A 13,843-nucleotide genomic window follows, 5' to 3' on the forward strand; every position below is an offset into this window, starting at 1 on the left:
GGTCCTCGACTTCTGATATCCTTTCTTCTGCTTGATCAATTCGACTGTTTAAACTTGTGCATACTTCGCGAAGTTCTCGTGTTGTGTTTTTCAGCTCCATCAATTCACTTATATTCCTCTCTAAGTTGTCCATTCTCGTTAGTATTTCATCAGACCTTTTTTCAAGGTTCTTAGTCTCTTTGCATTGGGTTAGAACAAGTTCTTTTAATTCACAGAAGTTTCTTATCACCCACCTTTTGAAACCTGCTTCTGCTATTGGAACACACTCATTCTCCATTAAGCCTTGTTCCGTTACTGATGAGGAATTGCCATCCCCTGTAGAGGGAGAGGCATTCTGATTTTGAGTATTCTCTGCCTTTTTAGGCTGGTTTCTTCTCTTCATTATATATTTATCCCTCTGTCGTCTTTGTAATTACCGACTTTCCAACTAGGTCTCTGAGCGGACGTCCAACTTTTGATTCCCAGCACCGAAATCTGAGCAAGCCACTGCGCCGGCCAAAACAGCGGTGTTAAGATTCATGGTGCTTTTCTGCCCGGGGATCTCCGGACTCTGCACCAAGAACTGCTGCGCTAAGGTGCCAGCAAAACCGCCGCGCCGGCCACAAGAGTCGCTCTGGCGACCCGTGGGGCTCCTCCACTGGGAATCTCCTGGTCCGTGAGCAACAAATATTCGTCTGAAAGTGTGGCGTCCTCTCGTTCTCTGAGCTTTCACTGGGAGCTACATGCCCGAGCTGCTAGTGACCAGCCATCTTGGATCTCTCTCTCCGCAAATTTTTTAATAAATAAAAACAAAACACAATAAAATATCACTTCACATCCAACAAGATGATATAATTGAATAAAAAAGAATGTCTCAATTTGAATGATGAGGAAACATAAAAACAGATTTGTGTTGGTGAGGATGTGGAGAAATTGGAACCCTCAAACATTGCTAATGGAAATGTAAAATGGTTCAGTCGCTTTGGAAAACAGTTTGGCAATTCCTCAAAAAGTTAAAATTATAATATGACACAGCAATTCCACTCCTAGATAGATAAAACTGAAAACAGGTACTCAAACAAATACATATACATGTATGTACACAGCAGCTCTATTTGCAATAGCCAAAGGGTAGAAACCCAAATGTTCATCAACAGATGAATAGGCAAATAAGTTGTGGTATATACACACAGTGGAATATTATCCAGCCATAAAAAGGAATGAAGTACTGATAGATGCTGCAATGTGAATAAACCTCAAAAACATGCTAAGTGAAATAAGCTAGACACAATGGTTACATGCTGTATGATTCCGTTTATATAAAATATCCAGAACAGGTAAATCCATAGAGACAGAAAACAGGCTAGTGGTTGTGAGGGGATGGGGGAAGGGGTCAATGAGAAGTGTCTGCTCAATGGCTATGGTTTGCCTTTTGGAGTAAGAAAGATTTGGGGGAACTTGATAGAGGTGATGTTACACAACATTGTGAATACCTTAAATGCAACTCAATTGTTCATTTTTACTTCGTTTTATTTATTTTTTTTATTTATTTTTGAGACAGTCTCAGTCTGTTGCCCAGGCTGGAGTGCAGTGGCACAATCTTGTCTCACTGCAACCTCCGCCTCCCAGGTTCAAGCGATTCTCCTGCCTCAGCCTCCGGAGTAGCTGGGACTACAGGCACATGCCACCACACCCGGCTAATTTTTGTATTTTTAGTAGAGGTGGGGTTTTACCATGTTGGTCAGGCTAGTCTCAAACTCCTGACCTCATGATCCACCCACCTTGGCCTCCCAAGGTGCTGGGATTACAGATGTGAGCCATGGCTCCAGGTCTCATTTTTATTTTATTTTATTTTTTAGAGATGGGGTCTCTCTATGTTCTTCAGACTTGTCTTGAACTCCTGAGCTTGAGTGATCCTCCTGCCTCAGCCTCCCAAAGTGCCAGAATTACAGGCCTGAGCCACCACGCCTGGGCCAATTGTTCACTTCTAAATGATAAATTTTATGTTATATGAACTTTACTGCAACAACAAAAAATTAATGAAAATAGAAAAGAGTATCTGCCTAAGCCCAAAGCTAGGCTTCCTTCATTGCACTTTGGGGGCATTCACTGGGGATAGCCCATAAAATGGCATCTATAATGGTTGTGACTCTGGTGCTATCAAGCTGAGGGACAGGCAAGTCACCACACCCGAATTCTGAACACTGAATCTGCCAAATAAAGATGACAATACCTGACCCACCAGAGCTTCCACAGAGACTTAATGCAAAGGAAGAAAAAATCAAAATGAGAGAAGATGATGATGATGATGAACGAAATACCCCAGTTACCTCTCCCACAACTTCTGGTGTTCATCTTATAACCTAAAGATGCTCTTTTAAAAACAAAACAAAACCCCGAAGAATCCCAGCACAGAACAATAGAACACAGTCACAAAGAGCCGCTAAGGAGGTTTTAGATAAACACTCATATAAGAAAATAAGAACCAACTGCCCCGAGCACCTGCAGTAACAGCGCCTGCTCTCCACCGCCACAGCAGTGGCCCTTGTGAGGCCTCATCATCTCCAGCCTGAATCAGGGGCCAGCTTCCCATTGGCCTTCCTGCCTCCAGCCTGGTGGTCCCCCAGTCCATTCTCCCTGCAGCCAGAGCGATCTTCCTAAATCACCAATCCAACCATGTGGCTGTCCTAGCTCCAAGCCTTCTGAGTGCTGGGGAACTCCTTGGCGGCAGGAATTCTTTGTCACAGTAGCCCCAGGACCGAGCCCAAGCCTGGTGCCCATGTACACTCAGCAAATGATGACTGAATAATTTGTGGACATAGAGTAATCAGCTAACCATAAATGAATGCATCATCACAAGTGATAAGACCCTGAGGGAGAACGCTCCATGCTATGAGAGGGTGAGAAATGAGGAAGGGGACTGGAGGCCTGACCCCATCTACAGGGTCAAGGCTTTCCTGTGGAGGTGATTATTAGACTCTACAGCTGGATGCGGTGGCTCACGCCTGTAATCCCAGAACTCTGAGACTGAGGCAGACGGATCACCTGAGGTCAGGAGTTCAAGACCAGATGAGCCAACATGGTGAAACTCTGTCTCTACTAAAAATACAAACAAAAATCAGCTCAGCCAGGCATGGTGATGGGTGCCTGTAGTCCCAGCTACTCAGGAGGTTGAGGCAGGAGAATTGCTTGAACCCAGGCAGCAGAGGTTGCAATGAGCCAAGATCATGCCACTGCACTCTGGCCTGGGTGACAGAACGAGACTCTGTCTCAAAATAAATAAATAAATAAATATTTAAAAAATAAACTAGACTCTAAGAGGAGGAGAGGTTACTGGTTGTGGCACTGAGAGAAAGCTTTCCAGCTAGATAAAGGAGTATGTCCAAAAATCCTGAAACTAAAGGAACTAAGATCCCTTCCAGGCTGCAAAAGAAGGGCAGTGTGACTGGAGCCACAGAGGGAGGGTCAAGAGGGCATCAGATGAGACTGAGGAAGGCCAAGGGCTAGATACTAAAGAAATGGAGGATTTACATGATCAGATATGTTCTGAAAATAGCATTCCAAGCCAGGTGCGGTGGCCAATGCCTGTAATCTTAGCTATTCAGGAGGCTGAGGCAGGAGGATCACTTAAGACCAGCAGTTTGAGATCAGCCTGGGCAACATAGTGAGACTCTGTCTCAAAAAAAAAAAGATGAAAAACTGTAGCCAGGTCTGATGGCATGCACCTGTAGTTCCAGCTAGCTGGGAGGCTGAGGCAAGGCGGATTGCTTGAGTCCAGGAGTTTGAGGCTGCAGTAAGTAAGCTGTGATCCTACTACTGCACTCCAGCCTGGGTGACAGGGGGAGACGTCATCTCAAAAAAGAAAAGAAATGAAATGAAAAGAAAAGAGAAAGAGAAAATAGGCCAGGCACAGTGGCTCACACCTATAATCCTAGCACTTTGGGAGGTTCAGATAGGAGGATTACTTGAGCCCAGGAGTTCAAGACCAGCCTGAGCAACATGGTGAGACCCTGTCTCTACAAAAAATTTTAAAAGTTAGCCAGGTGTGGTGACACACATGGTCTCAGCCACTCGGGATGCTGAAGTGGAAGGATGGCTGCAGACCAAGAGGTCAAGGCTGCAGTGAGCCATGATTGTGCCACTGCACTTCAGCCTGGGCAGCAGAGCAAGACCCTGAAAAGAGAGAGAGAGAGAGACAGAGACAGAGACAGAGAGGAAGGAAGGAGGAAGGAAGGAAGGAAGGAAGGAAGGAAGGAGGGAGGGAGGGAGGGAGGCAGGCAGGCAGGCAGGCAGGCAGGCAGGAGGGAGCATTCCAGTGTCATGTGGGAAATGGGCTGAGAAAGACGCAAGAGTGGGTGCTGAACACACAGTCAGAACTCCTAAAGATGAGAAGCCTGGACTCCAGGAGAAGTGGCTGAGACACAGCTTTATTTAGGAGGGAAACTCAATACACTTGGGTGAGGGGAGTGAAGGGAAGCAATGGCTGGGTGTCTAGGAAAATAGCGGTTTTAGGGTTTGGAACTTCCCCTGGGAGGCCCAAGGCATTCTTAGTCCTCAATGGTGGTTTCCAGAAGCAAAGTCAACATCACCATTACCAGGCCATTAAGCTATACCTCTTCCTCCTGCTCATCACTGCAAGGGCTTTTCTAGAGAAACTTTTGCTGGCTCTCAGCTCATCACTGTCTTTATAGGGAAACAGAATCAGACTTACTATAATATGCACATCAAATACTGCTAATGAGGACAATAAGATCTGATAGCTTAAACAATTATAAGGGACAATATTGGCTATGGATATGTGAGGAAGGGCCCGTTACTAACAGAAGCACATAGTCCCATGCCCTGGAGCCAGTGTTTTTCCATACCTTACTGCAAACAATGCTCTGTACATGCAGCATTACACAGGACAGTCCTATGGACAGGGTAGTATTGTTTCCTATCACAGATGTGGAAGTGAGATCCAAAGAGGCTAAGTGACTCGCTCAAGGCCTCAGAACCAGCAAGTGGCAGAGCCAGGCTTGACGCTAAATACCATCGTCTTTCCACCGCACCACCATACCTCATCTCCAGCCGATCTGGACCATTCTGTCACCTGCCCCTTCCTCTCCTTTCCCCTAGAATGACTTCCTGGCTGGCCAGTCCCACGCCAGCCCACCCAGATCTCCAAATGGCCCTTTCTCCACATAAGGCTTCCCCTCCCAACCAAACACCAAAAGCACAAAGCCTTCATCATAGCTCCTTCCTGTGAACTCTGGAGTCATTGCCCTTCTCAGAGCACTTATTCTTTGCTGTGTTACTTACCTGTTTGTGTATTTACTATACTCCCACTAGTAAACTGCAGACCCCTTGAAGGTAGGGACTTTATATATGTATGGGAGGTGTTCACTAGTTTGTGGATATGAATCCATGTACAAAATTGATTCAACAGATCAACAAGGTGGTAAATGAGGCTGGAAACATGTATCTATGGAGTAAGGAATAGAATAGATGATTATGTAGATTTTTATTTAAAATGTTTCTTATAAAATAAACAGCAGGCTTATCCAGTACACACTAGTATTATGTAATTCCTATGCTGTTTTCCAGGCACATATTAAAGTCATCTAGACCTGTATCCAGAAAGCATTTTAACAAATAGAGGAATGGAATTGTATTCATTAATAATTTTGAAATGCATCTTTCAATTACAAAAATCAGTTTTAAGAGATTTAATAGACATCTTGCACAATCCACTCTTCAAAGACATTTAATCTCTTTTATGAAACCCACACTTAGCTTACTGTAGGCCAAATTCAAACACTCATGCAAAGTTACAGTTAAAAGGGAACTTCAAAATTATTCAGTCCAATTCTCTGGGTTTTTTTTTCAGTCGAAATAGATAAGTGATGTGAGATCTTCACTGAAGTTCACAGAGCTAGATAGTACCCGAGATAAGACTAGAACTCATGATTTCCAAAACCCAACTCTTAAAGACAGCTGGAAGCTGACCTTTCTATTCATCCTTTCATTTTTCGCCAGTAACAGAACCCCAATTATTAATGGGTTACAATCAACCTCTAAAAGACATTTCCCAGACTCCCTTGCAACTAGATGTGGCCATGTGACCACTTTGGCCAATAAGATGCTAAGTGTTAAGTATGTACACTTTCAGGAAGTGTTCCTAAAAGGGCAGAATGATGCATTTTTCCTCCCCTTCTTTCTTCCTGTAGCCGAGAAGGAAGGAATGAGGGCTGTGGTTCCAGGAGCCATGTGGGACCACAAGGGTGAGGACCACACCTTGGGGCTGGCTATGTGGAGAGCTAGAACAAGCCTGAATCCCTGATAATGTCAGGGAGTCACTATAGCCATACTGGACAGCCTATTTCTGGATCTTCTTTTATGTGAGAAAAAAAATAATTGTGTTACTTAAGCCACCATTATTTCGAGTGTTCATTTCTATGCAGCCAGTCTTAACTAACCTATCTTGCTTCCTCCATCTCAGCACACAGCAATTCCATTCTACCAGCTGCTCAGGCCAAAAACCTTGGAGTCAATACTAGCGACTTCTCTTTCCACCCCACAACCATTCCACCAGCAGTGCTTGTCACCTCTTCCTTCAAAATAGACCAAATCTGTCTGTTTCTCCCCCTGGGCGCAGCCACCATCCTCTCTCATCTGGTCATAGCAGTGGCCTCCTAACCAGTCTCCTGGCTTTCATTTTTGCCTGCCATCTGCTCTCTCCAGTCTATTTTCCACAGAACAGCCAGATTTATTTTATTTTATTTTTTTGAGATGGAGTCTCTCACTCTGTTGCCAGGCTGGAGTGCAGTAGCACAATCTTGGTTCACTGCAATCTCCACCTCCCAAGTTCAAGCGATTCTCCTGCCTCAACCTCCCGGGTAGCTGGGACTATAGGCACGTACCACCATGCCTGGTTAATTTTTGTATTTTTAGTAGAGAGGGGGTTTCACCATGTTGGCCAGGCTGGTCTTGAACTCCTGACCTCGTGATCCACCCATTCTGGCCTCCCCAAGTGCTGGGATTACAGGCGTGAGCCACCGTGCCCGGCTGATTTAATTTTTTTTTTTTAAGGTAAGTCAACCCATCTTACTCCTTTGTTCAGAACTTCCCAATGGCTGTCCCTGACTTGAAGCAGGAGCAAGGTCATTCTTGTAGCCTACCTGGCCTGCGTGAGCTGGTCCTGGCCCCTGTCTTGACCACATTACCACACTCCACCTCATCCACTGCACCTGGCCGCCCTGCCATGTTTGCTATCCCTTGAACTTATTAGGTAAATACCTTCCTTGGGGCTCTTCTGCTTTTTGGAACTCTCTCTTCAGGTATCCACGTATTCTCTCCCTTACCTCATTCAGGTCTCTGCTTAAACATCACCCTATCTGAAATGGAAAACCAGTTGAGTGTGGTGGCTCATGCTTGTAATCCCAGCAATTTGGGAGGCAAAGGTGGGAGTATCACTTGAGCCCAGGAGTTTGAGACCAGCTTGGGTAACATGGTGAGACTCCATCTCTACAAAAAATTAGCCAGGCATAATGGCATGTGACTGTAGTCCCAGCTACTCAAGAGGCTGAAGCAGGAGGATCACTTGAGCCCAGGAGATCGAGGCTGCAATGAGCTATGATCATGCTGTGATCACACCACTGCACTCCAGTCTGGGCAACAGAGCAAGACACCGTCTCAAAACAATAAAAATACAAATAAAACGGAAAGCCACTCCACTATCCACAGTCTACTTGCTCCTCAGCGCACTCACCACCATGTGGCGTTTGTTTATATTCATTCTCTCTCCATCCACGAGAAGGGTAAGCTCATTTGTGTTGTTCACTACTGTGTTCCCAGCACCCAGAATAGTGCCTAGCACACAGTAGATGCTCCATACATATGAGTGATTGAATGAGTAAATAAATGCTAAGCCTGTGCCCTTTTAACTGTATCACTTTGCCTCTAATTGAAATCCAGGTGCATTTGCTCTGTGTACAAATATTACTATTGGAGCCCCTTGCTATTCCAGCGAAAACTTGCTAAATATTTGCTGACAACAAAGATAAGTCAGCTGCTTCCTATCAGTTAGCTAAGAAGATCTAAAAGGCAATAAAGTTTTTGTTTTCTTTCTTTTCTTTTTTTTGAGACAGTCTCATTCTGTTACCCAGGCTGGAGTGCAGTGGTGCAATCCTGGCTCACTGCAATCTCTGCCTCCTGGTTTCAAGTGATTCTCCTGCCTCAGGCTCCCCAACAGCTGGAATTACAGGTGCCCACAACCACACCCAGCTAATTTTGGTATTTTTAGTAGAGACAGGGTTTCACCATCTTGGCCAGGCTGGTCTTGAACTCCTGACCTTGTGATCCACCTGCCTCAGCCTCTCAAAGTGCTGGGATTACAGGAGTGAGCCACGGCGCCCAGCCAGCAAAAGAGTTTTCTATTCTAATAGTCATTATATTGCTAATAACCACCACAAAACATTAAACATTTTGAAATAGAAATAACGGCGGAGAGCAATGCACCAGGCCAACTTGTAAGACTCCAGAATCCAATGTCCTTTGTGGCGGTCCCCAAATATAAAGCCTTTTCTTACTATTCTCACATCACCTCCTCAGTGAGGAGGGTCAAACTGACCACTCATTGTCCAGTGACGAACACAGCTGTCTTCTCTTAACACTCTAGCTTTATGGAAAATCCTGGTAGTTAATTTTAAAACACAAATAAAAGTCCACTAAAACAGATTTATCTTTTTGTTCACAAACAGTCTACATCTTTTCAAGTTAGGAGGTTTTCAGTTGGCCTTGTAAACTGAAATAATAAATCTCTTAGTAAACTCTATTCACTAAACAGGTCTTAAGCTCAGGATATTATTTCAGACAAGGTACTGCTAATACATGTTTTCATCTCGAGAAGAAGCAAAGCCTGACAGAGCACCACAGGTCCCATTCCCAAAGAAGACCGAGAAACAACATCAGTTTCTTCAAACTGATAGCCGAATTTTGAAAGAAAAAAAAAAAAAAAAAAAAGCTCTTTCTAAGATTTTGCTTCAAAAGTACATACTGCTCTCATACAGTTTTGGCGACTGCTGCTCCAAGCTGCTAAAATATTTACTCTTTGGGGAAAAAAATACAGCACTCAAGAAACTTAAGAGCTTGGTTTTGAAGACATAGCTCCCTATATATGAATCTGTCTCCTCTAGCTGTGTATCCTTAAGCAAATATTTCACTTCTTCTCCCTTCGGGCTCCTCTGAAGTAACCTCACAACAACTCTGGAGGATAGATTGCTGTTAAAGATAATGCCTGTAGAGTGAGAAGCACAGTCCAGCACATAGTAAGTGCTCAATAAACGGTAGCTACTGTCGCTCCATAAGCCACTCGCCACACAGAAGCCTACTCAAGTCATCATCACTTTTCAACATACAATATGCAAATAATTCACTTTGTAGAACATTTGGAAAATATAGAGAAGTATGAATAAAAAAATAACCCACCAGTACTGTGAATAAAACCTCCCCCAAACAAAAGAGAAATGGTGTGGACTGTAGGCAATTCTTCCTCTAACCACTTTGAAATAGTGACCTCTGCTGGCCAGTGGAAAACATGAGTCTTCCAATCAGCTCTTCCATGATTGAGCAAGGGTTGGGTGAGCCAGGCTTGGTCCTTGTCCCCAGAACAAAAACCAGGTGTTGCATTACAAGGGACAGAAATTGTCACAAGGGTTACCACGATGTAATTGGGATGTTAACAAAATTAAAGGCCGGCCTTTCCATTTGCTCACCCGCCCAGAAGATTCTTCTTTCAAGCCCCGTAGTCTTCTATTTTTAAAATGTCATAATTGCATGCAAATGTTCTAGCAGAAAAACAATGCAAGGGGCATTAAAAATCAATCTTCCATGTAAGCCTCAGATTTTCCAGCATGAAGATCCAAAAGCAGAAGTGGTGACAAATGTGTAGAAAACAGAGTGAAAAAGGCAGAATGCATCATTAAGAACGTTACAACAAAAGGAGGAAAAAGAACCTCTGGGAGCACATGTCTGATTCCACTGGGGTAAACAGCCAACTACAAAGAAGGCTTTAAACACCCTGCAAACTTCTTACAGATAGGACCCAGAAATCCAATTAGGACATAGTCAGGAGTCTTTTCCTCAGGCAGAAGGGTGCCTGATGGAGGAGGCTGCTCAAGAGAGTACTGACTGGAATATTTAGATGTGAAACACATTCCCACCTCTTAAGGTACGAAATAAAACAGAAGCTGTAAGCTGGCAGTCATAGGCTGTGTAGCTTAGTTTGGCATGCATTGTTTTGTTTTGTTTTGAATTAATTAGTTGCCAACACTTCAAAAAGGAGATTTTGTATTAAAATATGATTTTTTTTTAACTGGGTCTCACTCTGTCCCCCCAGCTGGAATGCAGTGGTGTGAACATGGCTCACTGCAGCCTCGCCTTCCCCAATCCCACCACCCCAAGCTAAAGTGATCCTCCTGCCTCAGCCTCTGAGTATTTGGTACTACAGGCACATGCCACCATTCCCGGCTACTTTTTGTACTTTTTGTAGAGACAAGGTTTTGTCATGTTGCCCAGGCTGGTCTCCCAACTCCTGGGCTCAAGGAATCCTCCAGCCTCAGCCTCCCAAAGTCCTGGGATTACAGACATGAGCACCACGCCTGGCCTCATTCTTGTAAACAAATAGGGAGCTCTAGCCACACTGGGCCAGCACTCTCCCATAGCAACCACAGCAGCTGGGGCCAAGCAGCAGCCACAGCCTTCCACACGCTCTCAAGTGTGCTGTGTTCCCTGCCCAGCTGGCCTCACTCACCTCATCACTTGTCTGGCTTTTGTGAACACTTAAGTCTGAGACCCTGGGTGTGTAACAGCTCCAAGACACTGATGATGAGGAGTTCCATTCAGTTCAAACAAATATCAACTGTGTACAAGGTACTTTAATAGGCACTAGGGATGTAAAGAGGAAGACATGATCCCTAAATCCAAGGAACTCATAGACCCTTGGAAAAGACAGCAAGTAAACTGGCTCGTATCATACATTATGGCATGTGCACTGGAATGGTATAAAAGTGGTAAAAACTAAAGAGATTAAATCAATTTTCTAGCTTTTTGAGATACTTACCTCACTGATGTGATGTCTAGCCTTTCTTCTTTTCTAACACATGCACTTAAGGTATAAATTTCCCTCTAAGCATGGCTTTTGCTATATTTCACAAATTTCAATTTTTTTTTTTTTTTTTTTTGAGACAGGGTCTCACTCTGTTCCCAGGCTGGAGTGTAGTGACGCAATCTCGGCTCACCACAACCTCCATCTCCTGGTTCAAGCAATTCTCCTACCTCAGCCTCCCAAGTAGATGGATTACAGGTGTGTACCACTATGGCCTGGCTAAGTTTTGTATTTTTAGTAGAGACAGGGTTTCACCATGTTGGCCAGGCTGGTCTCGAACTCCTGACCTTGGGTGATCCACCCACCTTGGTCTCCCAAAGTGCTGGGATTACAGGCATGAGCCACTGCACCTGGCCTCAATATGTATTTTTATTATCACTAATTGAAAAATATTTTTTCCTAACTTCTACATATGTGATTTCTCCTTTGACCTGTAGGTGACTTTAAAATGTACCTTACTTTCAAAACATATGGAATGCTCTAATTATTATTTTAAATTGATCATATATAGACAAACATATTTTAAATGATGTTAATCCTTTGAGACTGAGACTTATTTTATGGACCAAAATATAACCGGATTTGTAAATGTTCAAGAGGAGCCTGAAAAGAATGCCTGGACATCAGCAGTCAGGTGCAGTGCTCCTCACGTGTCCCACAGGTCAACTCTGCTGATTACATCATTCAAATATTCTACATTCTTGCTGATTTCCAAAGTCTACTTCTATCAGTCACTGAGAGGTGTGGAAAATATCTTATAATTGTGAATTTGTCTATTTCTCCTTATGGTTCTGTTAGTTTTGAGGGGGATTTTTTTCTTTTTTTGAATCAGAGTCTCACACTGTTGCCCAGGCTGGAGTGCAGTGGTGTGATCTCGGCTCACCGCAACCTCCGCCTCCCAGGTTCAAGTGATGCTCTTGCCTCAGCCTCCCAAGTAGCTGAGATTACAAGGTGCGCACCACCAAACCTAGCTAATTTTTGTATTCTTAGTAGATGGGGTTTCACCATATTAGCTAGGCTGCTCTTGAACTCCTGACCTCAAATGATCTGCCCACCTCAGCCTCCCAAAGTGCTGGGATTACAGGCATGAGCCACTGCACCCAGCCTGTTCCATCAGTTTTTATGTATTTTTTTACTGAAGCATAACATACATAAAGGATATAAATCTTACATATGCAATTCAATGAATTTTTATATGTATACACCCCATAACTCAAATCAATATATGGACATTCCCAACACCTCAGAAGTTTTCCCCATGCCCTTCCACGAAGTCAATATACTACCTCCTTCCCCATTACCACTACTCTGACTTTCATTACCATTAAATTCTGCCTGTTCTCGATATGCATATAAATGTCATCATACAGTAAATACTCCTTTGTGTCTGGCTTCTTTGGCTTAGTGTCTGTGAGTTCCATTCACATTGGTACATTTAGCAATAGTTCATTCTTTTGACTGCTAAGTAACATTGCACTGTAAAAGTATAGCACACTTTATTCTACTGTTGATAGACATTTCAGTTGTCTCTCATTGGGAGCTACTGCGAAAAGTCCTGTTAGAGGCATCATAGCAAATGTGACTTTTGGTGGGCATATGCACTCATTTCTCCTGGACATTTACCAATTAGAAGAACTGATAGGTCACAGGGTAGGCACATGTGTTGCTTTAGTGGATACTGCCCATTTTTCCACTCCTTCCGGCAATTACGTGAGAGTTTCAGTTGTTCTATATCCTCATCAACACCTGTTATCAATCCTTTTATTTTTAGCCCTTCTAATGGGTGTGTATCAGCCTGTTTTCATACTGTTCATAAAGACAAACCCGAGACTGGACAATTTACGAAGGAATGAGGTTTAATGGAGAACTCACAGTTCCACGTGGCTGGGGAGGCCTCACAATCATGGCAGAAGGCAAGGAGGAGCAAGTCACGTCTTACGTGGATGGCAGCAAGCAAAGAGAGAGTTTGTGCAGGCAAACTCGTGTTTTCAAAGCCATCAGATGTTATGAGACTTATTCACTATCACAGCAAAGACCTGCCCCATGTTTCAGTTATCTCCCACTAGGTCCCTCTCACAACCCATGGGAATTATGGGAGAAACAAGATGAGATTTGGGTGGGAATATAGAGCCAAACCATATCATTCTGCCCCTGGCCCCTCCCAAATCTCATGTCTTCACACTTCAAAACCAATCATGCTTTCCCAACAGTCCCCCAAACTCTTAACTCATTTCAGCACTAACTCAAAAGTCCATAGTCCAAAGTTTCATCTGAGACACAGCAAGTCTCTTCCACTGATGAGCTTCTAAAATCAAAAGTGAGCCAGTTACTTCCAAGATACAATGGGGTTACAGGTATTGGGTAAATATAGCCACGCCAAATGGGAGAAATTGGCCAAAACAAAGGCTCCATGCAAGTCCGAAATCCAGTGGGGCAGTCAAATTTTAAAGTTCCAAAATGGTCTCCTTTAACTCCATGTCTCACATCCAGGTTATGCTGATGCAAAAGGTTGGCTCCATGGCCTTAGAAAGCTCTGCCCCTGTGGCTTTGCGGGGTATAGCCTACCTCCTGGCTGCTTTCACAGGCTGGCATTGTGTGTCTACAGCTTTTCCAGGTGCACGGTGCAAGCCGTCAGTGGATCTACCATTCTGGGGTCTAGAGGATGGTGGCCCTCTTCTCACAGCTCCAATACACAGTGCCCCAGTAGGGACTCTGTGT

The sequence above is a fragment of the Aotus nancymaae genome, unplaced genomic scaffold (genome assembly GCF_030222135.1).
Source record: "Aotus nancymaae isolate 86718 unplaced genomic scaffold, 86718_ANA_hifiasm-v0.15.2.pri h1tg000007l, whole genome shotgun sequence".
Taxonomy (NCBI): domain Eukaryota; kingdom Metazoa; phylum Chordata; class Mammalia; order Primates; family Aotidae; genus Aotus; species Aotus nancymaae.